Consider the following 27,787-nt stretch of genomic DNA (forward strand, 5'->3'; position numbering starts at 1 on the left):
ACCTCGATTCCTCAATCCCTGCACGACAACTCTACTAAGTTATCAATTCGTACTCACCACCCCCATAAGGGTCAACCCAAATCCTGGTCAAAGTCAACTTCGGTCAAAGTCAACCTCCAGTTGACTTGACTTGCCGAGTTGGTCTACCAACGCGTCGAGTTCCTATTCTTCCAAGATGATCCAACTCCCGACTCTACTCCTCGAGTCTAGCAACAACTCGATGGGTCCTTCTTCAACCATAATACCGGGACATCTTCAACCGACTCGCCGAGTTCCCCTTGAACTCGTCGAGTTTATCTCCCTCATAAGAATGTGTTCAGTCTATGACTCGCCGAGTTGTATGAACAACTCGTCGAGTCCATCTTCATGGGTTGGGAGATTGCCTTGGACTTGCCGAGTCTGTTCATACACTCGCTGAGTCCGGTGATTTCCAAGTCCAATACAAACCCCTAGCAGGCTGAGTGTTCCTTCCACTCAACCAAAACCATTTCCAGAAGACGTATTGTGGGAAAAGCGTCCAGACTCTCCGAGTCACCCTAATGACTCGCCGAGTCCCTCTTTGTCCAAAACTATACAGTCGATTATAATGGGTCTTAACTCATAAAAACCATAGATCTGGCCTCCTATGGTCCATTTTATACGTAAAGCATCAAACTTGATACACATGCATGGGGCCTTTGGCTTAAAAAGCCATAAAAGGAGGTCTACAAGATTGATGGGGTGTTTATGGCAACAAAGTTGGCACCTTTATGCCATAAAGACCCCCAATAGCCCCAGATCCGAAGTGCAACTCTAAGCACACCCACAAAATCCGATTTTTGCTTCTTTATACTCATAAAAAGGGTAGAAATAGCCCCCAAATCACAATCCAAGATATAAGTGGTCAAGGTTCCAGCTTTTACCTTGAATGAGCTGAGAATGAAGTAAAACTTATGGATCTTCTTGCTTCTACTTGAACTTCCAAGCTTCCTTCTTCTTCTCCAACTTCAAACACACATAAAGAGGGCACCACAAGCTCAAGAACACTCAATAATGGTTAGGGTTTCGAGTTAGGGTTTTCTGGAAGTGAGAGGGATAATGGAGGCTGGTTTGGGACGAGTTAAGTTGTTTAAATAAGGTGCAAACCCTAAATATTAGGGTTTTGTCAAGACAGCTCCTACTCGTCGATTTGGTCTCCCGACTCGTCGTGTAGGTCACTTAAACCCTCGATCAAAATTCGAATCTACTGGACGAGTTGGGCCTCCAACTCGCCGAGTCCCAGAGTAAATTGGAACATTACATGAGTTTAAATACGTACCAGGAACCATGTGTTACAAATCTCCCCCACTTATTTTAGACTTTGTCCTCGAAGTCTGCTGCTGAGTCCTGAAAAAGCTCGGGGTAGGGCTCACTCATCTCGTCCTCCGGCTCCCAAGTCCATTTCGAGCCCTTGCGGTGCTGCCATTGTACCTTTACCAGTTCAACCCTCTTGTTCTTCAGATCCTTCGACTTCCTGTCGAGGATAGCTACTGGTCTCTCGATGTAATTTAGGCTGTCATCCACCTGAATATCCTCCAAAGGCACTACTGCCGAATCGTCCACCAGACACTTTCGTAACTGAGTTCGGCTGGCAGGTCTAGCCTATACGCTACCTTGCCCACCCGGGCGAAAACCCTGAAAGGTCCAATGTACCTGGGGCCCAACTTGCCCCGCTTCCTTAATCGGATGACGCCTTTCCAAGGCGACACCTTCAGGAGTACCATATCCCCGACCTGGAACTCCAGGTCCGATTGACGCTTGTCGGCATAACTTTTCTGCCGACTCTGAGCAGTCTGAAGCCTGCTCCGAACCTGTCGGATCTTCTCTGTAGTCTTGAGTACTACTTCGGTACTCCCCATGACCCTCTGACCAACCTCACCCCAGCATATCGAGGTCCTGCACTTCCTCCCATACAATATCTCGAAAGGAGGACAGTCAATACTCGGATGATAGCTGCTATTATAGGAGAACTCAACCAAAGGAAGGTAAGTATCCCAACTACCTCCGAAGTCTAAAAGACATGCTTGCAGCATGTCCTCCAGAGTCTGGATGTTTCACTCACTCTGGCCATCCGTCTGCGGGTGAAAAGCAGTGTTGAAGTGCAGACGAGTACCCAACTCGTCGTGAAACTTCTTCCAGAATCTGGAAGTAAACCGCACGTCTCAATCCGAAATCACTGAGACTGGCACTCCGTGCCGAGCTACTACCTCTCGAATGTAGATATTGGCCAACTTCTCGGCCGAGATGCTCTCCTGGATCGGTATGAAATGGGCACTCTTGATTAACCGATCCACGATGACCCAAATCGAATCCACTCCCCGTGCAGTCCTGGGAAGCTTTGTGATGAAATCCGTAGTAATATCTTCCCATTTCTACATGGGAATGTCGAACGGCTGCATCTTGTCGTGCGGCCTCTGGTACTCGGCCTTGACCTTCCTGCAGGCCAGGCATCTCTCAACAAACCAGGCTACGTCCCTCTTCATACAGGGCCACCAATAATCAAGACGAAGATCCATGTACATCTTCGTTGCCCCGGGATGAAAAGAAAACCTGGATTTGTGCGCCTCCTCCATCAATACCTGGCGCACACCCCCATGATATGGGACCCACACTCTATGGTGTAGCGTCAACAATCCACGGCTGTCATAATCAAAGGAGGAAACCTGACCCACAATACGCTCACTCTTATGGTGTTCCTCCTTCACGGCTTCCTGCTGGGCCTTTCGAATCCGCTCCAACAGCGGAGTCACAACCGGTATCCTCATACAGATATCCCTGATCGGCGCTGCCTTGCGGCTAAGCACGTCGGCCACAACATTGGCCTTCCCCGGGTGGTAGAGGATCTCACAATCATAATCCTTTACCACATCAAGCCACCGACGTTGTCTCATATTCAGATTCGGCTGATCCATGAGATACCTCAGGCTCTTATGGTCCGTGTAAATGGTACAACGAACTCCATATAGGTAATGACGCCAAATATTGAGGGTGAAAACAACAGCCCCCAGCTCCAAATCATGTGTCAGATAGTTCTCCTCGTGAGGCTTCCACTGCCTCCAAGAGTAAGCGATAACATGACCTCTTTGCATCAATACCGCGCCCAAGCCCGAGATGGATGCATCGCAATACACTACAAAATCATCCATGCCCTCTGGCAGGGCTAAGATTGGCGCCTCGCACAATCTTTGTCTCAACGTCTCAAATGCGGCCTGTTGCTCAGTCGGGTCAGGGGCACGGCTATCTTGGAGAAGTCCTGAATGAATCTTCGATAATAGCCTGCCAGTCCCAGAAAGCTTCGAATCTCAGATGGAGACCTCGGAACCTCCCACTTCATCACGGCCTCTACCTTGGCCGGGTCAACCGAAATCCCGTTCTGGTTGACAAGGTGCCCAAGAAACTGCACCTCGCGCAACCAGAACTCGCACTTGGAGAACTTAGCATACAAGCTCTCCCTACTCAAAGTATCAAAAACCTCCTGCAAGTGCTCCTCATGCTGCTCCTGCGTCTTGGAATAAACCAAGATGTCATCAATGAAAACTATCACAGACCGATCCAACATCGGCCTACACACGTGGTTAATGAGATCCATGAACGCGGCAGGAGCATCGGTGAGCCCAAAAGGCATCACCACAAACTCATAATGACCATATCGCGTCCGAAAAGTAGTCTTCTGCACATCCTCCTCTCTGACCCTTATCTGATGATAACCCGAACGCAAATCAATCTTGGAGACCCAAGATGCTCCTGAAGCTGGTCAAAGAGATCATCAATCCTCGGGAGTGGGTAACAGTTCTTCACTGTTACCTTATTCAGCTCCCGGTAATCTATATACATCTGATGCGACCCGTCCTTCTTCTTTACAAATAAAATCGGGGCTCCCTAGGGTGAACTGCTCGGTCTGATGAATCCCTTGTCTAACAGCTCCTGCAGCTGTGTAGACAACTTCTGCATCTCAGGCGGAGCCAACCGATACGGTGCCTTGGCTATCGGAGCCGCACCAGAGACTAGGTCGATCCTGAACTCTACCTGCCTCTCCAGCGGTATTCCAGGCAACTCCTCTGGAAATACATCCACGAACTCTCGCACCACGGGAACGTCACTCACTGTCGCCTTACCCGCCTCCCAGGTATCCAAGACATAGGCGACATACCCTGTGCACCCCTGCTGGAGATAGCGCCTAGCTCTCGCTACTGAACATAAAGTTGGTCCATGCTGTAGCCTCTCGCCCTGAATCACCAGCTCTCCCCCACCTGGGGTCCTGACCCTGACCAACTGCTGCGCACAGTCGATCACCGCCCCATTGGGCCTCAACCAATCCATGCCTATAATAACCTTGTTCCCCCGCAACGGTATCGGAACCAAGTCTACCAGGTAGCGCTCCTCGAACAACCTCAAAACACAATCCCTGAAAACCTCTGATGCTCGCACTGACCGGTCGTCCGAAATCTCGACCTCCAGAGGGCAATCCAACATGCCCGAAGACTCAGGGAACCTCTTGCTAACTGCAAGAGAGACAAATGATCGGGTAGCACCCGAATCAAACAACACCTGAACTGGGATACTGTTCACATGGAACGATCCTAAACAAGACATATCACATGGCACATTAATATCATAAGCAACATAAAATAAAAGCTAGGGAGAAGAAATCATACCCGTCACCACATCGGGTGCGGCGCGTGCCTCCTCGGCTGTCAACTGAAATGCTCGGCTCCGCACCACTGGAGCCTCTGTCTTGACCTTCCGGCCATCCGTAACTGGTGCAGTCGCTGGAGTCGGCGCCACCACCGGCGCTGCTGCTGATGCTGCTGACAACCTAGGGCAGTTGGCCTTTTTATGGCCCCTCTTATTGCAATGGAAGCAAATTAGGTATGATGTCTGAATTGTGGGGGCGAGGGCAATACAATCCCTGCCAAAGTGCCCCATCTTGCCGCACTTGTAGCAGCCTGACGATCCTGCTCTACAAGCTCCCTCATGCGGCCTGCCGCATTTCCTGCAGCGGCTCTGGCCCGGCTGGCCCTTCGACCTAATGTCGGATCCCTTGGGTTTCTTCCCTGAAACCCCCGTACCCTGCTCAGTCTCTGCCTTCCTCTTCTTGAGGTGCTCCAAATCAATCTCCCTCTCTCGCGCCCTGGCAATCATGAACTCTAGGGTCGGGCAAGCTGAATAGCTGACATGCTCCTGGATATCAGCCCTCAACATATCATGGTAGCGGGTCTTTCGCATCTCCTCATCCCCTGCATAGTGAGGCACCACCAAGGGCCTCTCCCTGAACTTGGCAGTGATCTCTGCCACTATCTCGGTCGTCTGTCTCATCTCAAGAAACTCCCTGGCCAGCTGCTGAAGCTCCACAGCTGGCGCAAACTTAGCCCTGAACCTGGTCACAAAATCTGACCATGTCATAACCACGATGGTTGGGGCTCCCAGCGAGTCACCGACTGACTCCCACCAATCCCTAGCTCTGTCCCTCAAACACCCTACCGTAAAGCGGACCTTCGACCCCTCCGGGCAGAAACTCGTCAACTGTGCAGACTCAATGTCTGCGATCCATCTCCTGGCAGCAATGGGGTCCTTCACCCAGTGAAAGTCCAACGCACCACTCCCCCAAAAGTCCTTGAAGGACAGAGTGTGCGTACCCGACTGGCTGGACGCCAAGTCACTCCTGAATGCTCGGAGGCGATCCTCCATCAGCTCAACAATCCCCTCCTTGATCGACTCGAAAATGATAGGGGTCGACTCAAGGATACCTCTAGTGATATCAGACACGATGAACTCGCGTAAACCATCATCAACCTGCTCGGATCCCGCACCCGAGCCTGACCCTGATCCTGCTCCATGTCGCGTAATCGCCATACTAAAAACAAACACAATAATGTCAGGGTCATACATACTCTCAAGAGATCTCACAAACTCTCCAAGTTTCCCGGTTCTATCTCATCCTTCCTTGATTCGAGTACGGATCCTCTGCTTCTAGTAGTATGGGCCCATACTACCTTCCACATCTATCCGTACTTTCCTCAAGAACTGCCTTGACTTCACCAAGTCCTTTTCTACTAATACAACTTCCCAACTAATCTCATCCTAGGCTTTCCTAGGACACCCTCCGACCTACTCTCCACCATCAGCTGCACTAGGAGTCCCTACCACCTTTCCCTAACTAGCTTGCGAATACTGTTACATATTCGCCTACTAGTTAGTTAAAGCTAGCCAGAACCTTTATAGCACAAAGCAAGAAGCATTCGTGCATTGAGTAACCAAATCAAGCATAACCTAATTAGGCTTTCATACTGTTGACTAACAGCCCTAGCATACAGCTCAATAAGCTCATACAACAGGCATATAAGGCATCCTTCCTAGATCCTTAGTTCTATTCTAGCATGCAGTTCTCAGAATCATATAACAGGCATACAAGGCATCTTCCTAGATCCTTAGCCCTAATCTAGCATGCAGTTCTCATAATCATATCATATAACATAACATAACAAGTATGAGTATCTTTGGGAAAACTTACTTGAGCTCGGCCGGTCGCACGCATCACACACCTCGTTCTTTCTCAAAATTCTTTAACTTAGATTTTAAAAAACTATTTTCTTGTAAAAATCCTTCAAGCCCTCGATTTGAGTCCAGACACCGCCGAAGGTGTGTCCGAATCCCTCAAACCAAGGCTCTGATACCAACTTGTAACATCCCAAATTTCGAGTCCAAATATTTCGTTTGTAATTAAGTAATTTATAAAATTGTTTACTGAAAACATTGTCAATATCATATCAATCCACAAACCATCATGAATATGTCTCAAAATTAAAACATCGAACAGTAATATAAATCAGAGTACAATCCTAGAAAACTCATTACGGGAACCATGTGTGTGTGTGTGATGCCCTGCTACACCGCCGACTCCTTCCCCTTGCATGAAGAGGTACCTGAAACCAAAACTGAAACTGGATTCACTAAGCTTAGTGAGTTCCCCCATCATACAACATACCACACAACATAAATACTGCCGGGCAATTCTGGGGTGCCCGACCTACCCATGTCAAGCAGTTCTGGGGTGCTGACCAACCCATGTCAAGCAGTTCTGGGGTGCTAACCTACCCTCCGGTCTATCTCAACCGGCAACAGGGACTATTTCACCCCTACTACTATCAAATCATAATCATACTATCATAATCATGTTGTCATAATCATACTGTCAGAATCATACTATCAAGCATTCCTGGGGTACTGGCCTACCCTTCGGCCCTAACGACCGAGGCGAGGGACTATTCCCTCCTACTACCGCTATCACATACAGCATATCATACTGGCACATAAAGCACATCTAGTAGTAGCAACCTAGATAATTATCACACAGACAATCATCTAAAGACAATCCCTGCTGGTGGCTCGGCGTTGTGGCCGTAGACCCACCTCTACTGGAAGGTAACTCACCTCAATGTCGCGTAGTGTCTGAACTGTCCCCGGCATGAAAATCGACTTTCCTCAATTCCTCAATCCCTACACGACAACTCTACTAAGTTATCAATTCGTACTCACCACCCCCATAAAGGGTCAACCCAAATCCTGGTCAAAGTCAACTTTGGTCAAAGTCAACCTCCAGTTGACTTCACTCGCCGAGTTGGTCTACCAACTCGTCGAGTTCCTATTCTTCCAAGATGATACAACTCCCGAGTCTACTCGTCGAGTCTAGCAACAACTCGACGTGTCCTTCTTCAACCATAATATCGGGACCATCTTCAACCGACTCGCCGAGTTCCCCTTTAACTCGTCGAGTTTATCTCCCTCATAAGAATGTGTTCAGTCTATGACTCGCCGAGTTGTATGAACAACTCGTCGAGTCCATCTTCATGGGTTGGGAGATTGCCTTGGACTCGCCGAGTCTATTCATACACTCGCCGAGTCCTATGATTTCCAGGTCCAAGACAAACCCCTAGCAGGCTGAGAGTTCCTTCCACTCAACCAAAACCATTTCCAGAAGACGTTTTGGGGGAAAATCGTCCCGACTCTCCGAGTCACCCTAATGACTCGCCGAGTCCCTCTTTGTCCAAAACTATACAGTCGATTATAATGGGTCTTAACACGTCAAAACCATAGATCTGGCCTCCTAGGGTCCATTTTATATGTAAAGCTTCAAACTTGATGCACATGATGGGGCCTTTGGCTCAAAAAGCCATAAAAGGAGGTCTTCAAGATGCATGGGATGTTTATGGCAACAAAGTTGGCACCTTTATGCCAAAAAGACCCCCAATAGCCCCAGATCCGAAGTGCAACTCTAAGCACACCAACAAAATCCGATTTTTTCTTCTTTATACTTAAAAAAAGGGTAGAAATAGCCCCAAATCAAAATCCAAGAGATAAGTTGTCAAGCTTCCAGCTTTTACCTTGAATGAGCTGAGAATGAAGTAAAACTTCTGGATCTTCTTGCTTCTACTTGAACTTCCAAGCTTCCTTCTTCTTCTCCAACTTCAAACACACACAAAGAGGGCACCACAAGCTCAAGAACGCTCAATAATGGTTAGGGTTTCGAGTTAGGGTTTTCTGGAAGTGAGAGGGATAATGGAGGCTGGTTTGGGACGAGTTAAGTTGTTTAAATAAGGTGCAAACCCTAAATATTAGGGTTTTGTCAAGACAGCTCCTACTCGTCGATTTGGTCTCCCGACTCGTCGTGTAGGTCACTTAAACCCTCGATCAAAATTCGAATCTACTGGACGAGTTGGGCCTCCAACTCGCCGAGTCCCAGAGTAAATTGGAACATTACATGAGTTTAAATACGTACCAGGAACCATGTGTTACAGTTTACTTTTGGTCAATTTGATAGTTTTAGAAAGTAGATTAAGACTTGACATTTTGTTTTACAATAGGTGGTGTGTAGTACCAGCTTCCCGATCTTGTGAGTTGTGGTGGAGTCGAGTTTGATTAGCAAGGTGAATTTTCTCACTTTATTGTGTAGAATGCTAGTTTCTCTTTATGACTCTTACATGTGTATGTTGAGCGGGGCTCATTACTTACATTGGGTAAAGCCCATTATGCATGTTGGGCGGGGCCCGTTATGTATGTTGGGTGGGACTGGTATGTATGATGGATGGGGCATGTATTGGTATGTGGTATCTTGGGGAACTCACTAAGCTTCATGCTTATAGTTTAAAGTTTTTTGTTTCAGGTACTCCTAGTAGCAAGGGGAAAGAGTCGGCTTGATTGTACTGCATCCACCAATGGTATCGCACTTTATGATTTTTGGATTACTCTGATGGTTTTATAAGAAGCGTAACCTCATGTTTTTGGATTATTTGACTTGTGATGTTAAGGTATAGTTTTTAGTACTTGAAAAATGATTTTTTTAGTATTTTTCGAATGTTACAAATATGGCACCATTGGAAGCTCTGGGATTCACATATGTTTACATATAAACATTGGTTCATATTAATCTAAATATGTTCCTATTGTGTTCTTAAGTCTTTAATGTCTTCTCCTCGTGAATAAATTATTGGTTCATTTTTGAACATATATTCAAATATAAAAATGGTTATGTTAATGTAAATATCATTTGTTTTCAATATGTTTATATGTTTAAAAACGAACCGACCCATTTTTCTGTGAATATACTGTAAATATGAACTTATGTTCATTTATGAACATATGTTCATATATGAACACGAACTCTGCTTACCATCATACCCTTTACACCATTATTTAATCTTATGGTCATGAAGGTGGTTATGTAGTTAGGTAGTGTTATTTGGTTATGTGTTGAACCCACCCTATATATATATATATATATATATATATATATATATATATATATATATATATATATATATATATATATATAGGACGGTTCACTTGGGATTCTAAAAAATATAGAGATCTTGAGATTCAACCTCAGCCACATATTTCTAATTTGTTGCTCAAACGCTCCAGCGTACCGACAACAACAGGGTATGCCTAATCATAGATGATTATATGACAGAGAGGTATAATCATATATGATTATACATGTTTATACATATATATATGCCTAATCATAAATGATTATACATATATGTCTGGTTACAGATTGAGTAATCATATATGATTATGGTGGTTGGTGACAAAGGAGGTGGTGGCGGTGGTAGAGGTAGCGGTGGTATAGTTGACGGAGGTGGAAGTGGTGGGCTCAGTTGGTGGTAGTGGTGGTGGCGGTTACAGATAAAAGTGGGTCCAAACCCGACCCAGATAAACCCAAACCAGAAAACCTGGGAACCGGTTAACAGGATTTTATAGGACCGAAAAGCGGACCGGTATATAGGAACTAGTTTCGGTTCGATTCGGGGTAAGGTACCGGGTAAAGTGGGTCTACAACTGGAAAACCCGAAAGATCAAAGTGGATCGAGTGGATCTAGATAAAGTGGGTCTAGAACCGGAAAAACCGGTAAAAGTAGAATTTTTGGTAATTACTCAGTGGGTTGAACTTTGAAAACTTTCGGCTTTGATATCCCAACTTCGGGGGACTATAAGTCATTGAATATTTAACCAAAAATGACAAAATTATAGTATAAAATCATATAAAAAATCTAAACTACACGTTGGAAAAACCTCATCATAATCTGACTTTAAACGAATTAGATATGCATATTTTAAAATTTCACAGAACACAAAACTAACGATGAAAAACAGAAAATTTCTAGCTTTAATATCCCGAATTTGGGAGATTATTAGTCAATGAATATGAAACCAAAAATGAAAAACTTATAGTCTAAAATCATATACAAACTCTAAACTACACGTTAAAAAACCGCATGCTAATCCGACTTCAAACGAATTAGATATGTTTGTTTTAAAACTTTCATAGAATACAAAAAAACAGAAAACAAAAAATTTTCAACTTTGATATCCCGACTTTGGGGTTCTACAAGTCAATGAATATGAAACCAAAAATGACAAAATTGTAGTTATAAAATCATGTACAAACTTTTAAATACAGTTTTAAAAAAAAACATCATGATAATCCGACTTCAAAGGAATTAGATATGCATGTTTTAAAACTTTCCAGTTTTGATATTCCGACTTTGGTGGACTGTAAGTCAATGAATATGAAACCAAAAATGACAAAATTATATTTTAGAATTATTTACAAACTATAAACTACATTCTGGAAAAAACCTCATGCAAATCCGACTTCAAACGAATGAGATACGTATGTTTTAAACTTTTTATAGAAACCGGTTATGTCCCTAAAACTGGTTACAGTTCCAAACAAACCGATTATGGTCCCTAAAACCGGTTACAGTTCCTAACACGGTTTCAGTTCTTAAACCCGGATTAACCGGACCCAAAGGAACTGAAACTCGGATTACCCGGAACCTAGATAAAGTCATTTTTTAAACCCGGAACCCGGATCGGTTCTACATATTCCGCTTCTGACGGTTGCGGTTCTGGTAAGGCTTTCTGGTTCTAAATCTCATCCCTAGTGGCGATGGTGGGGAAGGTGACTGGGACAAAAGGAACGGGTGGCACTGAATACTCATTTATGATTATAACTCTCCTGTCGCGCCGGTACGCCGGAGCACTAGAGCGATAAATAAGAAATATGTGGCTGATGTTGAATCTCAAGATCTATATTTTTTTTGAAATCTCAACGGAACCTATATATATATATATATATATATATATATATATATATATATATATATATATATAACCATTAAAATTCATAAAACCATAGAACCTCTTCATAAACCATTTATGTTCATTAAATAAGGGAAGCAAAAAAGTGTTACATAATTAGTAGGAGATTCTTAAAATACACATTTATGTTCATTTCTGAACATGCATATATCTTCATTTCATAACATATGTATATTGTCAAACATAAATATCAAATCCATGATTAGTCAAATTTCTACATGTTCACAAATGAACCTATATGAATGTTATGATTAAACATGAATATCAAATGTATGCAATTTTCTTATATTCACAAATTAACATTAATATCGAGAGTAATTATAATCATTAAAAATTATACACCAATGCTTATGTTAATAGATGAACATTCTTACAAATACCCAAAAATTAATCATGTTCATACAAGTTCAGTACTGAACATATACATATTCGGTTATGAACATACACATGTTCAGTTATGAATATATACATTTTCTAAATACATTTCCTAAATATCCTAAATATACTAAAGTATGTAATTTTAATAAACATATATATTCAATTATAAACATATACATGTTCTGATATGCTTGTTACAGGTACCTATCTATGCTTGTACAGTTCTTTCTCCTCCATTAACGTAACCATATGTATGATCTTGCCGTCCCAATTAAACAACTCCATTTCTGAAGGGTGTAATAAATATCTTGTAGTCTAATATCGTTGTGTCATAGAAACACAAATAAAATGATACTATCGTGATTCATATCTTCTGATGACCAGTTAGAACTGAGAAAAAGAAAGAAAGAAGATTATTCATAAATGAGCATCTATGAAATTACCAATAAACTCCCAACCAACAAGTGGAAAAAGGGTCAATATATCACATTTTTCATACCATCATCACTCTAAAATAGTTGGAGTGATGATGACCTAATGAAGCGTAGTAGAACCAACCACCAACAAAATAACATGAACACGACAAACATAAATAAGAACATCGGCACTTCAATTCCTAAAATGAACCAGACTTGCAGAAATGACAAAGCACACACACAAAACTCAAAATATAATCAATAATAGACATTTTATGCACCAGTAGATATCACAGGTTTGGGGTCATGAAACATATACATACCTTTAAACTTGAAGTACAAACAAGTCCATTACGAAAGATTAAGGGAAATCACAAACAACCTGTAGTGGAGGATTCGATTTGAAGAAGATGCCAATGTAATAATCCTACATAATCAGAATTGAAAAGAGAGATTGATTTTGAGTAAGGAAAAGGAATTGAATTAAGAAGCAGTATTGTCTGAAAAGGATGAGAAGGAAATAGAACTGCAACGAACAGATGAGGAATCGAAACAGAAGGAAGCATATCTTGAAAAAAAACCTTGCGAATATGTGGAATACGGTGGCCAAATAGAAGAAGTAGCCACGAGAGGAATCAAAATCCAGTAGATTTCGCAGGTCTATCGTATGCTTCTAATCTTATCGTAAGGTTTGGGGAAAGAAGCCAGAGTTGTCGGCGGTGGTATTGTATCGTAGTCGACAAAGGGAGAAGATTCGGAGGTCAGGCATCACAGGGAAGCGACTATTTGGTGTAGACATCGGTGATGATATGGTTGAGAGGGGAGAAGGTCATTTTCCAAATTTAGGGGACGAAATTGAATAGGAAGACCAAATTGTACCACCGTCGATCATTGAGCAGGGGAAGAAAGGAAAGATGGAGCATAGATTTGAAGAAGATGGAGTCTCTGATTTGAAGCACGGTTGTGGAGGTGTCGATTTTAAGTGCATATATATCTAAAGTAGCCCTAATAAAACGCATAAGTCGTGATTTATGGAGAAAAATACATAAATAAATCAATCTCCATAATTAATCTAAACCTAATAATATCTAATTCTTATTATATCTTATGTATTTGATTCTGTGTATTAAGGTGCATACTTCTATTGTGAACTCTTTTAATCTAAACCTTTCGCATATCTATCTTAGGGTTATACTTATAGTTCTATGGTTCTATAACTTAAGAGTGGTTCTACATTGATCTTTCATCTCTCTCTCTCTCTCTCTCTCTCTCTCTCTATATATATATATATATATATATATATATATATATATATATATATATATATATATAAGTTCAAGTAAAAACAGTAAATAACATGAAAACGTAAAAACACTATGTTTATGTTATTATTCTGCAATGAATGTTGTATATGTATATTGTTGAAATAATTCTAATATGAATATTAACGTTTAATTATTCATATATTCATTGGAATGTTATTATTCTATTATAAATTTATGTATGTGCATTTTTGTAGTAAATTATAATTTTAGTTTTAACTTGTGACTATTCATTTATTCGTTGTTGAATAATGAAATAAAGACGTGGATACAAAATTCATTGCAGAATAAAAACATAAAAATATTATTTCTATGTTTTCACATTATTTGCAATTTTTATTTGAACTATCCCATATATATATATATATATATATATATATATATATATATATATATATATATATATATATATATATATATATATATATATATATTTGTGTGTGTATACACACAAAAAATAGACGAATGTCCGTATATTGCACAGAACACAATAATTTAATTAAAATAATATGTAATAAAAACTTACTATGTCGTTGTCATTAACATTGGAATAGTTATTTTTGTTTTATGTTGTAATAAAAAATAAATATGTCATTGTCACTAACATGGGGTTTGAATTTATAAATAAAAAGTATTTAGATTTCGAAATAATGTATTCTTCAAATTAGTGTCTAATAATTATTAATTATTTAGAAGTTTAAGTCATTGAATAGAATATTAAACGTTATAAATGTCTCTTTATTTTACTACTACAACTCAAAAGGTTTTTTAATTAATGATTTTTAATTGATTCGTTTAAATGTCATATTAATTACATTATTATGTTCATCTTAATTGTATTTCATTTATCCATAATTTGATTTATTTGGCCCAATATGTCATATAAAAAATAGTAATTAACTCGTTAATTTGAATATGATGTCAACTAATAAAACCCTACGTACTATGTTGTGGGTTTGAAACAGTTTAGTATGTTGGAAACTTGTAACATGCAAGTTTTATGATCGATGATACGTTTTTTTTTGTTAAGTATTGTTTGTTTTCAAATTTTAAGGTAAAAAAAAAAAGCAAAGAGGCGGATGACTAGAAGGTTGAAAATTATCAAATTTTGGGACAAAAAGACAAAAAAAGAAAACTTAATAATCATAATTGGTCATAAAGACTAAAAGTGTCAAAGTTCAAATGTTGGGGAAAAAAATGAGAATTTAGTATTCATTATTGGTCATAGAGAATAAAAGTGTCAAATTTTGGGGCAAAAAGACAAAAAAGGAAAATTTAGTATTAATAATTGGTCTTAAAGACTAAAAGTGTCAAAGTTCAAATGTTGGGCAAAAAAGGAAAAAAATGAGAATTTACTATTCATTATTGGTCATAGAGAGTAAAAGAGTCAAAGTGGAAAAGATGTACGTTAAAAGGCTCAAACATAAAAACTTTACTATGCCTAAGGATATTGGGAATTATATATATATATATATATATATATATATATATATATAAAAGTAAAATATATTAGTATTTTATATAGTCATCTATATATCTCCTAACAATATAAACATATATTATATTTATAAAACAATAATAAAAATGATTAATTATAATATTAGATAGCAATTTAAAGAGTTTGATATATATATATATATATATATATATATATATATATATATATATATATATATATATATATATATGTATATAAATATTTAAAAATATGACAATAAAAATCATTAATTGATAGTTTTAGCTTGATTCCATCATTATACTAAGTGCATTAATAAATATTATGCACCATAAAAAAACATTATGACTACAAATTCTCAAAAAAACATTATGACTAAGTGCATTTGAGGCTTCCACATTATTGGGGCTAAGCTTTTAAAGGCCAAATTCATCAAGTTCTACAAGCTACACAAAGAGGTAAGCTTATAACTAGTATTTTATGTACTTTATATCATTTGTATGCTAGTTGTAGGCTTAAAGCTCTGGAAACAATATTGCATGTATAATTAGAGAAAACATAGATCCAAAGCTTTTAGGGTTGTATGTGCACCATAGGATGTTATAGTATACTAAAACCCATCAGTGGTATCAGAGCCATGGGTTGTTTTCAATTACACTTGATGCTATTTGCAAGAAAAATCATTATTTTTGGAATCTGCCAGTTCACCACGAGGTGGTAAAATTTACCACGAGGTGGTGACTGTTCAGTGAATTTTTTTTTTAGTTTTTTGGCATGTTTTGGATTAGAATCATTACCACAAAGTTTTTTTGCATAAAATTTGATTTTAATGTTATGGTAATGTTTATTCTCATCCAAATAAAGGATAATTGTCAAAGTTTCAAGACTTGTTTTAGTTTATTTGATTAGCTAAGTTGTTGAAAATTGTTGATATGAATTATCTTCACTTATGAGTTTGATCTTGTTCATAGAAAAATTACTTGATTATTGTGTTAATTCGTAATTTGATCTTAATGGTTTTTATGAACTCCATAACTTGTCCTCAAGTTATGGAAAATGAAGAGTTTTTCTTTTAAAGTGTCATTAAAAGTCATAGGTTATGAAAATGGAAGAGTCTCTAATTTTAATGTCATCATAAAATGTTTTTTATGTCTTCCATAACTTGTCCTCAAGTTATGGAACTTGAAAAGTCTTTCATAAAAACCATATTAAACTCATAAGTTATGGAAACCAAAAGTTTTTGAATTGTTCAAAACTTTCCCTCAAGTTTTGGAATTTGTAAAGTTTCCCCCCATGAATACTTTAATTCCAAATTAAACCCTTATAATTTTAAAAGTTAAAATTCAACCCTTATACTATTATAATATTATAGGTTTAATATTTATAGATATGTATAAGAGTAAAGTCAGTCTTACCGTTAGTAGGCCTCATTCACGAAGCCGGTCCATAAAGGGGGTAGAAGGTTACTTGTCAAAGTTTCAAGACTTGTTTTAGTTTATTTGATTAGCTAAGTTGTTGAAAATTGTTGATATGAATTATCTTCACTTATGAGTTTGATCTTGTTCATAGAAAAATTACTTGATTATTGTGTTAATTCGTAATTTGATCTTAATGGTTTTTATGAACTCCATAACTTGTCCTCAAGTTATGGAAAATGAAGAGTTTTTCTTTTAAAGTGTCATTAAAAGTCATAGGTTATGAAAATGGAAGAGTCTCTAATTTTAATGTCATCATAAAATGTTTTTTATGTCTTCCATAACTTGTCCTCAAGTTATGGAACTTGAAAAGTCTTTCATAAAAACCATATTAAACTCATAAGTTATGGAAACCAAAAGTTTTTGAATTGTTCAAAACTTTCCCTCAAGTTTTGGAATTTGTAAAGTTTCCCCCCATGAATACTTTAATTCCAAATTAAACCCTTATAATTTTAAAAGTTAAAATTCAACCCTTATACTATTATAATATTATAGGTTTAATATTTATAGATATGTATAAAAGTAAAGTCAGTCTTACCGTTAGTAGGCCTCATTCACGAAGCCGGACCATAAAGGGGGTATAAGGTTACTGCCTATAAAATGACAGTTTAATGGGTGTCCACTCTCACCCACCGCTTACTTGACTGGTGGAGGGTCGTTAGCCGAACGGGTAGGACAGGACTCTAATTTTCCCTTCATTAAAAGTATAATGATAAATTTAAAGTAACTAAACTTTATTAAATTCCCAATCTTAGTTACTTTAGGAAAATGTGAATTTGGTGCTAACCCATGAAATTACACTTTGTACCTTACCAAGTCGTTGGTGGAGCGTGTGTGGGTAACCGGCACACTAACATGGACTAGTAAGAGTGGCAAAGGGTGACTTAATGTTTATCATAGATCGATGGATCGCGTGTGGGTAACCGACACATTGATTAGGTGATAAAGATTAAGGGTACCAAGTTAATTTGCATGGTTATTCACACCTTGTTTGTGATCCTCGGCATCCCAGTCACAAACTTGAGAGGGCACAATCGAGATTTAAACATGCCATTGAAAAGTTCAATGATTCTCAAAGGATCTAGGAGTTTCAATTCACTTAAAACCTAAAAATCTTTTTCGTTTTTCGTGGTGGAAATTGGTAAATCGTCATTTACCTACCTTCAAATATTTTATAGCTTGGATTACGGCATCCCTCTTCCAAGTTATAAAATATTGTGTTGGGTCCTAGCCTTAATATTTCAGATTGGGTGTTATATTAAGGTCTGAAATCAACTAACTTGAATTTCTCCCATTGTAGATGTCTAGTTCAGACAAGTATGATCTTCCCAAATCCCTTGGAACAAGCTTTCCTAATGAAGATGATGTCCCGCGATTGGATCATGGAAATCATATTTCTCTTTCACCACCTCCTCCAATAATTCTCCCTAACCCACAAGTTCAAGGTCACTCAAGCCCTATTGGCAAGCAAAGTCTATGTGTGCTCACATCTTGGAGATGAAGTCATATGTTGACAAGCCGGGAGAGTTGGGTGTCAAAGTCTTGAGGAAGTTGGTTGTTGACTAGGTTCTTCAATCACTTCCTAAGTCACATAGTGAGTTTCTTTAGGACTACTATATGACAGACCATGACATGACCCTTAATGATCTTACCTATTTGCTTGATGCTGTTGAATCAGCAATGTTTTGGAGCACCGGTAAAGCAAATTTGATTGGAAGATCGACTTCCCAAACTTCCATGTAGATTAACAATGGTAACATTGGAAATCCAGAAAAGCTTTCTCTTCCGAATGGAAAGGGATCGGCCATAGTCAACCCGGTTGACCAAATGGTAAAGAGAAAGGCTAAGTCTGAGATAGTCCAATGTACCATTACCAAAGAGTCCATATGTTTCTATTGCCAAAGGAAGAGGCGTTGGTTGCGAAGCTGCCTTGTTTACCTCAAAAGTTCACTAGGATGGTAAAAGTCAAAATTTGACTATGCTTCGGGTAAAGTCCACTATCTAACTCTATTAAGTTCCTATTTTGAGATTATTATTACATGATGTGACTAGGTCGCATTTTGATATTTTAAGAATCAAATAAAAGAGAGGAAGCTTAAAGGAAGAGTAAGCTGATTCTGATCGTGAAGATCAGAATTTTGAGTTGCTGCTAAGAGTTATGATAGATTGCTTAGGAATAGATAACAACATAGTTTTCATATGTATTTGCATTGTAAGGATAAGTTTTTTCTGCAATTTTAAAATAAAAGGAAAAATTTTTGATTTTATTTATTTTAAGTATCCTTGCAATGGGAATTGTGAAAATTGTTGTTTATATGATTCTATTGATAACAATATTGAAAATAATGGATTTGATTCTGTCGTTTGTGGTAGTGTCATAATTTACCAAATAAGGAAAGATTCTCATCACCCAAGTTTCAGTTGGATAGAGACTTGGAATCATGCAACTTGTATTGTATGATGAATGAGAATTTTTCATCTTTGGAAAATTAAGATTGATTCCTTGTTCACATGTTTGTGTGAGTCAAGTGAAGGACTATAGGATCGGGTACACTTGGTTGTGCGCTGGTCAGGTCCACCACAAAGAACGATAAGGCTATTCGTCATGATTTACTAAAGTTTAGTAAATATGGTTGTTCTTACAAGTTTAAGTGTAATTTTGAAACATTGGAAAAGTTTCAATGTAAGGCAGAACGAATAAGAAGAATCAAATTAGGCAGAAAGATAAAAGTTTTGCCAATCTGAAAAGATGGGAGAGTACTTGAGTATCTTGTTTTATGAATATCTTAATGATTATGAAAAACCATACCACAATTGATCCTCTAAGGACATCTTAGTGCATTTGTTTGGCTAAGAAGAGGAATCGTGAATTGATGAAATGGTTAAATCAAAAGATGAATCATACTTCGTTCCAAAACTGAGTCTTAGTGATGCTCCAAGATTATAACCTCGCGTGACATAAAGAAAGGTTTAAAACACTTATCAAATGTAGAGTAAAATTTTTTCTACTCTTGTACATTTGAAATTGGTGAGTTGTGATGTTTTGGATAAAACAAAGACCAACTAAGACCAATTGTGTGAAGTGTCTGTCTTGATAAGAATCCGCACTAACTCTTGAATATTTGCTTTGTCAAGGAATGGTTCTTGACAAGAGAATCTTATATGTCAAGAGGTCAGTGGGAGTCTTAAAGATCTTGAAAAGTTTCAAGAACTAATCAAGGGTATTGTTTATCACTAGCACACGACTTCAGGTTTGCAACCTATCGTGGTTACATATTCTTGTTTCTGTGCCCATTCCAGTTTAATTTGACTATGCATGTGAGTTCTACAAGTTCTCAATTGTTTGCATAACAACCTGGAAGCAATGGTAGGCCCTTGTGCTGCCAAGTGGCAAGAAGTTAAGATTTCACAAGTTCAGTCCATATGAGTTTGGATTTGTCACTAACCTTTTCTTGTGATTATGGTTTTGACAAATTCACATGGATAGGAACACATACACCATAAAATCTAAGTTTCATAAGGTTTCTCTCCGATTCATGAAAATGATGGTGAGGAAACGCTTTCACTAAGAAGATTTTAAGTAGATGGCAATTGTGATATTTGCATTCTCAAAGTCGTTAGCGGAGCGTGTGTGGTTAACCGGCATACTAACATAGACTTGTGAGAAATGGAAAAGGTCTAAACAATTGAGACGATGATTACGGCATCCCTTTTCATAGTTCTAAAAAATTGTTTAGACACACATGTGAGTTATCTAAGAAAAGGGTGTATGATATTGATTTCTAGAAGTCCAGCTGATTTCTGGATACATGTAAAAGCTAGTGGGAGCATAAGTGTTATGCTAATAATTATCATGTTAGTGGGAGCATGATTATTATGTTTAGTATTGCAAGTTAGCAGTGTTAATTATAGAAAACAAAAAGGTTTCAATTCATGAAGTTACGGGGGTTGAAAAGTTGTTTGCTATAATTAAGGGAGAGGAAATTATACTTCATTCCAATTCTAAAAGATTAGATTGTGAGTTTTTAATCAAATTTAGTCATAATTACATTATTTGCGTTCTAAAATTTGATTATGATTATGTCATCCCTTTTCATAATCTGAATTATGAGAACATGGCAAATAGAAATAGAAATATTATAGCAAAAGACGGGTCTAGTATCATGTCTTTATGTGAGACATCATGAATCGTGTCCCGTATGCTTCAGATATAGGATCAATTACATGTGCTGTAATATTCATCTGTTCTAAATTTTTCCAAATGCCTACGGGCATTAAGAGGAAAAAAATTACCAGAACTAGATATGACTAAAATGATTAAGCAATTGTCGAGGACAATCTGAGGTTTACCAAAGATTGGTTGCTCATGGATAATTGGAAGTATATTGTTAATTTTGGAAAGACCATATTGACATATTCTGAAAGGAGGCAGCTCTTGTTCAGAAGTGATAGTCAAAATGGGAATGTGGAAATGTTTCCATAGGTGGAAGTTATTCTTTAAATATGTGTAAGATTAGAAAACTTAATGCAAGAAGGATGTTCAAAGGAATGTACTTTAAATTTGAGACTTCGTTTCCATGGAATTGATCTCCATTGGAATACTTTGTAAATGTCTGTTGCCAAGTCTTTGTGGCTTTTGTGCATAGTCATTACAAGAGGATCAATGCATATAAGTTTAGAATCTAACAGATTTCAGTAAATGGCAAAGAATCTTGTATTCTTACATTTGCGGTAAGGATTTGGGATTGTGAAATGAGCATCATTGGAATCATGTTCAATTGGTCTATTTCACAAAGTAAGGATCATAGACAAACATAGTGTGCATACTTGGAGTATGGCATAACTATTGTTTGGACAAACATAGTGTGCATGCTTGGAGTATGGCATGACTATTGTTTTAATTCAATTATTAGGTTGATAAATCGAAACATTATACAATGAATAATGTGTAATCAATATGGTGATAAATAAAAGGTGTTTTATTTATATTCATAAGTTATGAGACCATATTGGATTCGATTATTCTTGTGTTACACTTTAAATGTTTTGACTTTTCGAATAACTAGGTTATTCAAACTCTCCATAGTCAATCATATTTGGAAGTAGGTATGAATCAAGACTGTCATGAATTGGGCTTGTACATGTCTAAAGTGTTTAGACATATCAAAAGTTGTTGCAACATTCATGAGTGCTCCTGGAATGAGATTCGAGTATTGGATTTAACCCACGCTCATTTGAATCACTTCATGGATTTTATCACGAGTGATCATTAGACGATAATATCATATATTCTTCAAACCTAGAGATATGAGTTGTTGACTATGAGTTGGTTGTACATTGATTGTACGGAAACGCATCAGTAACTTGATGTTATAAAACATAATTTTGTGTATGATTCAACAAGTAGTTAGTACAAGCATATTAGTCGAAGTTTATCCATTCCTTTTACCCTTGGAGGGATAAAAGCAATATCTGTGGGCCCCTCGATGATTTAGTGATGACAAACGTAACTACTCGGCCGGGCCTGGACTGATTTTAATTTGTTCAATTAGTCAGTCGTCATAAATCAGAAATCGGGAAACAACAAATGGACAGAGAGAATGATTATAATCCATGTCTCAGTCCATATGATATCTAGAATGGAGGAATATATGATCCCTTATCTAATGGACAAGTCCTTGACTAGGTCAGATTTTGACAGCGGCTTTTAAGAGCTATGATTGCTAGTCGGGTTTTGAGTCATACTTGCAATAATAGTTTTAGACTTATCCAAGTGGGAGAGTGTTGGATTAGATGTCTAAGCCCATAACTATCATTGGTATGTACTTGGCCCGAGAGTAGCATGGTCCATTTGGGTTGCATGTCATCAGGACATTTTGTTAGGATAGACTCTTGAGAGAAGGTTATGTATGATTTATTAATATATGATAAGTTCTAATATATTAATATGAAATCATATGTTTTAATTAGTATTGATCAATAATTAATTTGGAATTCATTTAGTGATCAAAAGAGACTAATTAAATCTATGGGGACTAATTATGGTAATTAGTTATATTTATATGTGTTGGGCTTATAATCCATGTTGGACCAAGTTTATGTATGGATACATAAAGAGTTGGGCCACATGAACCATGGATCATAAACCCATGGGCATGGGTTTGGGTTAACCCATGACCTTTGGAATTCCACATATAAATATGTTACTTCATAGCCAAAATAACAACTAATGTATTCTTGGAGGATATGGACGGTTTGGTGAGGCTAGGAGTCTCTCTCAAGTTCCACCTTTGTCCATGATGTGTTGTGATTCCATTTGAGGCTTCCACACTATTGGGGCTAAGCTTTTAAAGGCCAAATTCATCAAGTTCTACAAGCTACACAAAGAGGTAAACTTCTAACTAGTATTTTATGTAGTTTATATCATATGTATGCTAGTTGCAGGCTTAAAGCTTTGGAAACAATATTGCATGTATAATTAGAGAAAACATAGATCCAAAGCTTTTAGGGTTGTATGTGCACCATAGGATGTTGTAGTATACTAAAACCCATCAGAACGACCACCATCATTGTTCCTTTTTCTTCCTATCTATTTATCTTGTGTCGATCACAGCAAAAAGATTACACCCCCCTGAGTCCATCGACTACTATTACCAAACTCTTCCCTCTCCATCTTGTTCTACTGTCGAAGATCGCCATCCGCCACCCATCCCCGGCGAGGAAACTCCCTTTACCTTCACTGCTGCTCTGTTGTGCTTCGACCGTCTGATAACACCCCTTTCCTCCTTTCATTTTCATCAACATAAGGACAAGAAGGAGCAGCGAAACTCAGCTCCTCCCGTCGCTCCGCCACCCGAACAGCTTGTTGCCACCGTTGCTGTTGTGAGTTTCGACCACCAAGGCCACCGATGGTGGGTCTATGAAAGGGGTGATGATGTAGTGGTGGTGTTAATGATGAGAATGCACGTTTGAGAGAGAGAGAGAGAGAGAAAGATAGGTGGGCCTCAAGTTTTGTCTATGTGTCCCCTAAACCGGCTAAAACAAGTAAAAGGGACTAAAAGTACAGGTTGCCCACAACTTGGTTCCCTCATAAAGCCACGAAAAAACTTAAGTGACTAAAAGGGTCAACCCTAAAATAATCGTAGGCTATATATGTCATTTTCCCTTTATAATAATTGTTAGAAAGAAATTGAAAAGTCATGGTCATTTCAAATGAATGTGGTGCAAATAAAAATGCTTTTTTATAAGTGTGTGTGTGTGTGTGTGTGTATATATATATATATATATATATATATATATATATATATATATATATATATATTTATATATGTGTGTGTGTGTGTGTTACGTCACAATTTTCACAATAAATTTTTTTTTTTAAAAAATAAGAAGAAAGCCATTTTCATAAATCAACCATCCATAAAAACATTGTTTCCACATAAACCAAAAAGTAAATCAGAGTATCATAACATGCGGAATTTCAAACATAAAAGTTGATGATGAATGTGTACAGTCATGTCTTCGCCTTTCCACGATCCTTAGAAGTAACTAAAACATTTAATCCATAATTGTAAGCCGAATTTCAGTGAGTTCCCCAAAACACCATATACAACACAAAATCCATATATAACAGTAAGGGTATGTTTCAACCGAATGGGTCTGTTTCAACCCTACATATCGGTTTCAACCAAACGGGTATGTTTCAACCCAACAAGTTTGTTTCAACTGGACGAGTGTGTTTTAACGCAACATGTCGGTTTCATCCCAACACACATTAATAATACAAGCATATCAACAAGCCATCAAGAGCCACAAAGACAATAAGCATATCACGACAACTATTTTCCAACAGTATAATGAATAGACTTTTATGGTAAATAGACCGGATAAACACCACAACACGTGAGTAACAACAGACCGGTCTCACAAACTACCAAAACATCAAACCCAAGGTCAAGCTCAGCTATGACCTAAAACCCTAAAGTTTGCCCACGAGTTAATTTGCTCAAAAGTCAATGATCAAAGGTAAAAGTTAATAACTAGGCTATTGCATCGTGGCCAACTCATGGTCGTGTCGTGGTAGTTAGAAGACAAAACAGTCACGGGACTAATCAGCCCACCGCGTCGTGGCAAGGCCTTTTTCGCGCCGCGGTTGACGTCCCAAACAACTTAATCTATTTAATTATTAACCCTTTTCTTGTAGAGCTCCAAAACTCATATATGGATTAATCCATACATGGATGAATTTTCCAATTTATCCACTCCTTAACCTCTAGAGACCTACATCTCAAACCCTACCACTAAAGGGAACAAAAATGACCGAAAAGGTCCATGTATGGATGAATTGAGTACAAGCACTCAACTTTATGGAACCACAAGCCCCATAAACTATCACAAATGCAAACCAAGGCCATGGGTGTAACATCCAAAATCTTGAAAAGAAATACTTGAGAATAACCCTATTTCTAGGTCAACTCGACGAGTTGTAGGGACCAACTCGTCGTGTTGAAGATGGATGGATCGCGAGGGTTTAATGAACCAACTCGACGAGTTGGGGAGCCTCAACTCGACGAGTTGGCAGCTGGGAAGGAAACCCTAATTTTTAGGGTCTTGCACCCTATTTAAAGTCCTTAAGTCCTTTTTCTGGCCTCCTTATCGGCCTCCATTGTTGTCCAAACCCTAAAACGAGTTGTAGCCTCCATTGTAAAGTTTTTGGAGCCTTGGAAGGAAGCTTGGTGTTCATTTTGTGCATTGTGAAGGAATTAGAAGATCTTGAAGTTTCTAGCTTGGAGAAGGAAGTCTTGGATCCAGAACCACTCCATTTCTTGCAGTCACTTTAAGGTATCAAGTTCATACCTTGACTTATGGATGATTAGATCTCCTTATTTTGGGTTTTGTTGTGTTTTGGCCTCTTTTTGGTGATGATGATGGAGTAAAGTCATTTTAGGAGTTGTTCCTTCATATATGAGTTGGTTTTGGTACCCTTAAGCTTAAAGGTGCAAACTTTATGAGGATTTTGGTGTCATGCATGCATTAAGTCAATCATTAAGTCCATTCCAAGCTTAAGAGCTTCATTTAGACATGCATGAACGTAAAGTTGGCAACTTTACGTGGTTTTCCAGCTCAAGGAAGTCATATCTATATTTTGGAGTAATGTCCTCGTGGATTAAGTGCTTAATGTGTTAAGAGGTGGGATTCTTTGTTGGATAAACTCGACGAGTGGGCTCGGTTTTCCCCGACATTTTCAGATTGATAGAGGAACTCGGCGAGTTGGTGGGTCAACTTGGCGAGTTGACTTGGTTTTTCCCGATCAGTGCAGATTGCTGGAGAAACTTGACGAGTTGAAGGACAACTCGGCGAGTTGGGTCAACTTGGACCTTTGACTTTGACTTTTGATTTATGTCTTTGACCAAGTTTGTCCCGAGGGGTACTTGAACTAATCTGAATTGTAATAAGGAAAATTATGGGCTTAGGATAAGACGCATATGGGGTTGGGCCCAATTTGGAAAATTGGGCCATTAGTGGGCCTTTGTGGATCTTTTGGTTTTGGGCCCCAATATTGGTTCGTGATTGGGTCAGGGGTAAAATGGTCATTTTACCACAAGTAAGGATTATGGATTATAGCATGGAATCCAATTGCTAATTGGGTGTGTTGTTGGTATTGAAAGTTCGGGAAGCCGGTAGGGCAGCATCTAAGGATTTTCTTTCGGGGAACTTCTGTATTCGAGGTGAGTTTTCCTCACTGTACTTTCGGGTCGAAGGCACCAAGGCCGACCCTTTGGTTGATAGTGTGATATTGTTGATATGCCGAGTATGGAATAGATATGCATGCTAGTTTGGTTACGCTGGTCGTGATATGTTAGTCTGGTAGATCTATAGAACCTACCTGTGATACTGTCTGTTTATCTGTATATGATATTATCTGTTATATGTCGACATATTGTGTGGGTTGGTTTGAGGTTGTACTGCTTTGTGTTGTAGCCAAAAAACCCTGAAGTATGCCAGATATGAGCTGAGGGCCAGGGAGGGCATGCCAGACTCATACTGAGGACTCATTAGCATTCCAGATATGAGTTGAGGGCTAGGGAGAGCATGCCAGACTCATATTGAGGGCTCATTAGCATTCCAGATACGAGCTGAGGACCGGGTGGTATGCCAGACTCGTACTGAGGGCTACTCATTGGTATTCCATCCCAATGACTGAGGGAGCAAGCCAGACATAAGCTGTGGGCCCAAGGGCAATCCAGACTTATGATGTGGGCTCGAGAGCAAGCCATATATGAGTTGTGGACCTAATAGGCAAGCTAGACTCATACTGTGGGCTCAAGGGGTAATCCAGTCTTTACATGTGGACCCAATACATGCTGTTATACGTATATGTTATCTGTTTGGGTGTTGGTACTTTGGGGGAACTCACTAAGCTTCGTGCTTACAGTTTTGGTTTATGGTTTCAGGTACTTCAGTGGATCGTGGCAAGGTGAAGATGTGAACGTACACATCCTCGTGTTTTGGACTTATGATTTATGGGAAATTATGATAATGTGAATGTTTTGAAAACTATGTTGAAAGAGATTCTGATTTTTAAATAATGTTTTGGGAACAACGGTTTTTGTAAACACTTCTATAGAAAAAGGGTTGTTTTGAAAAGTTTAAATTTTATGAAATTTTATGGATGTTACAAGTTGGTATCAACGCCTTGGTTTGAGTGTATTGGAGGAACACTTGTGTGAATCCAGTCTGAAACAAAGGAAAAAGATTTTGAAAAAGATTTTCAAATGGTTTTCAAAATACTTAAGGAGGATGCGATGTGTACGATCAGCCGGAGCCAGTAAGTAGACCCCAAAATACCATATGTTATTTGATATTGTGATATGTTAGATTAGCATGATAGTGATAGGCTAGGGATCTTCAGGAATTGCATGATAGAATTACCTGATTATATGATGGCTGATAGCCTAGGATTCTTCTTTATATGAAATTGACATCATTACTGTAGTTGCTTACTGTATGCATCATAGTTGTACATAACTAAGATTCTATAGCCTGAGAATGTTTGGT

This window comes from Lactuca virosa, chromosome 4, assembly GCF_052849685.1.
Source record: "Lactuca virosa cultivar CGN04683 chromosome 4, Lactuca_virosa_CGN04683_v6, whole genome shotgun sequence".
Taxonomy (NCBI): Eukaryota; Viridiplantae; Streptophyta; class Magnoliopsida; order Asterales; family Asteraceae; genus Lactuca; species Lactuca virosa.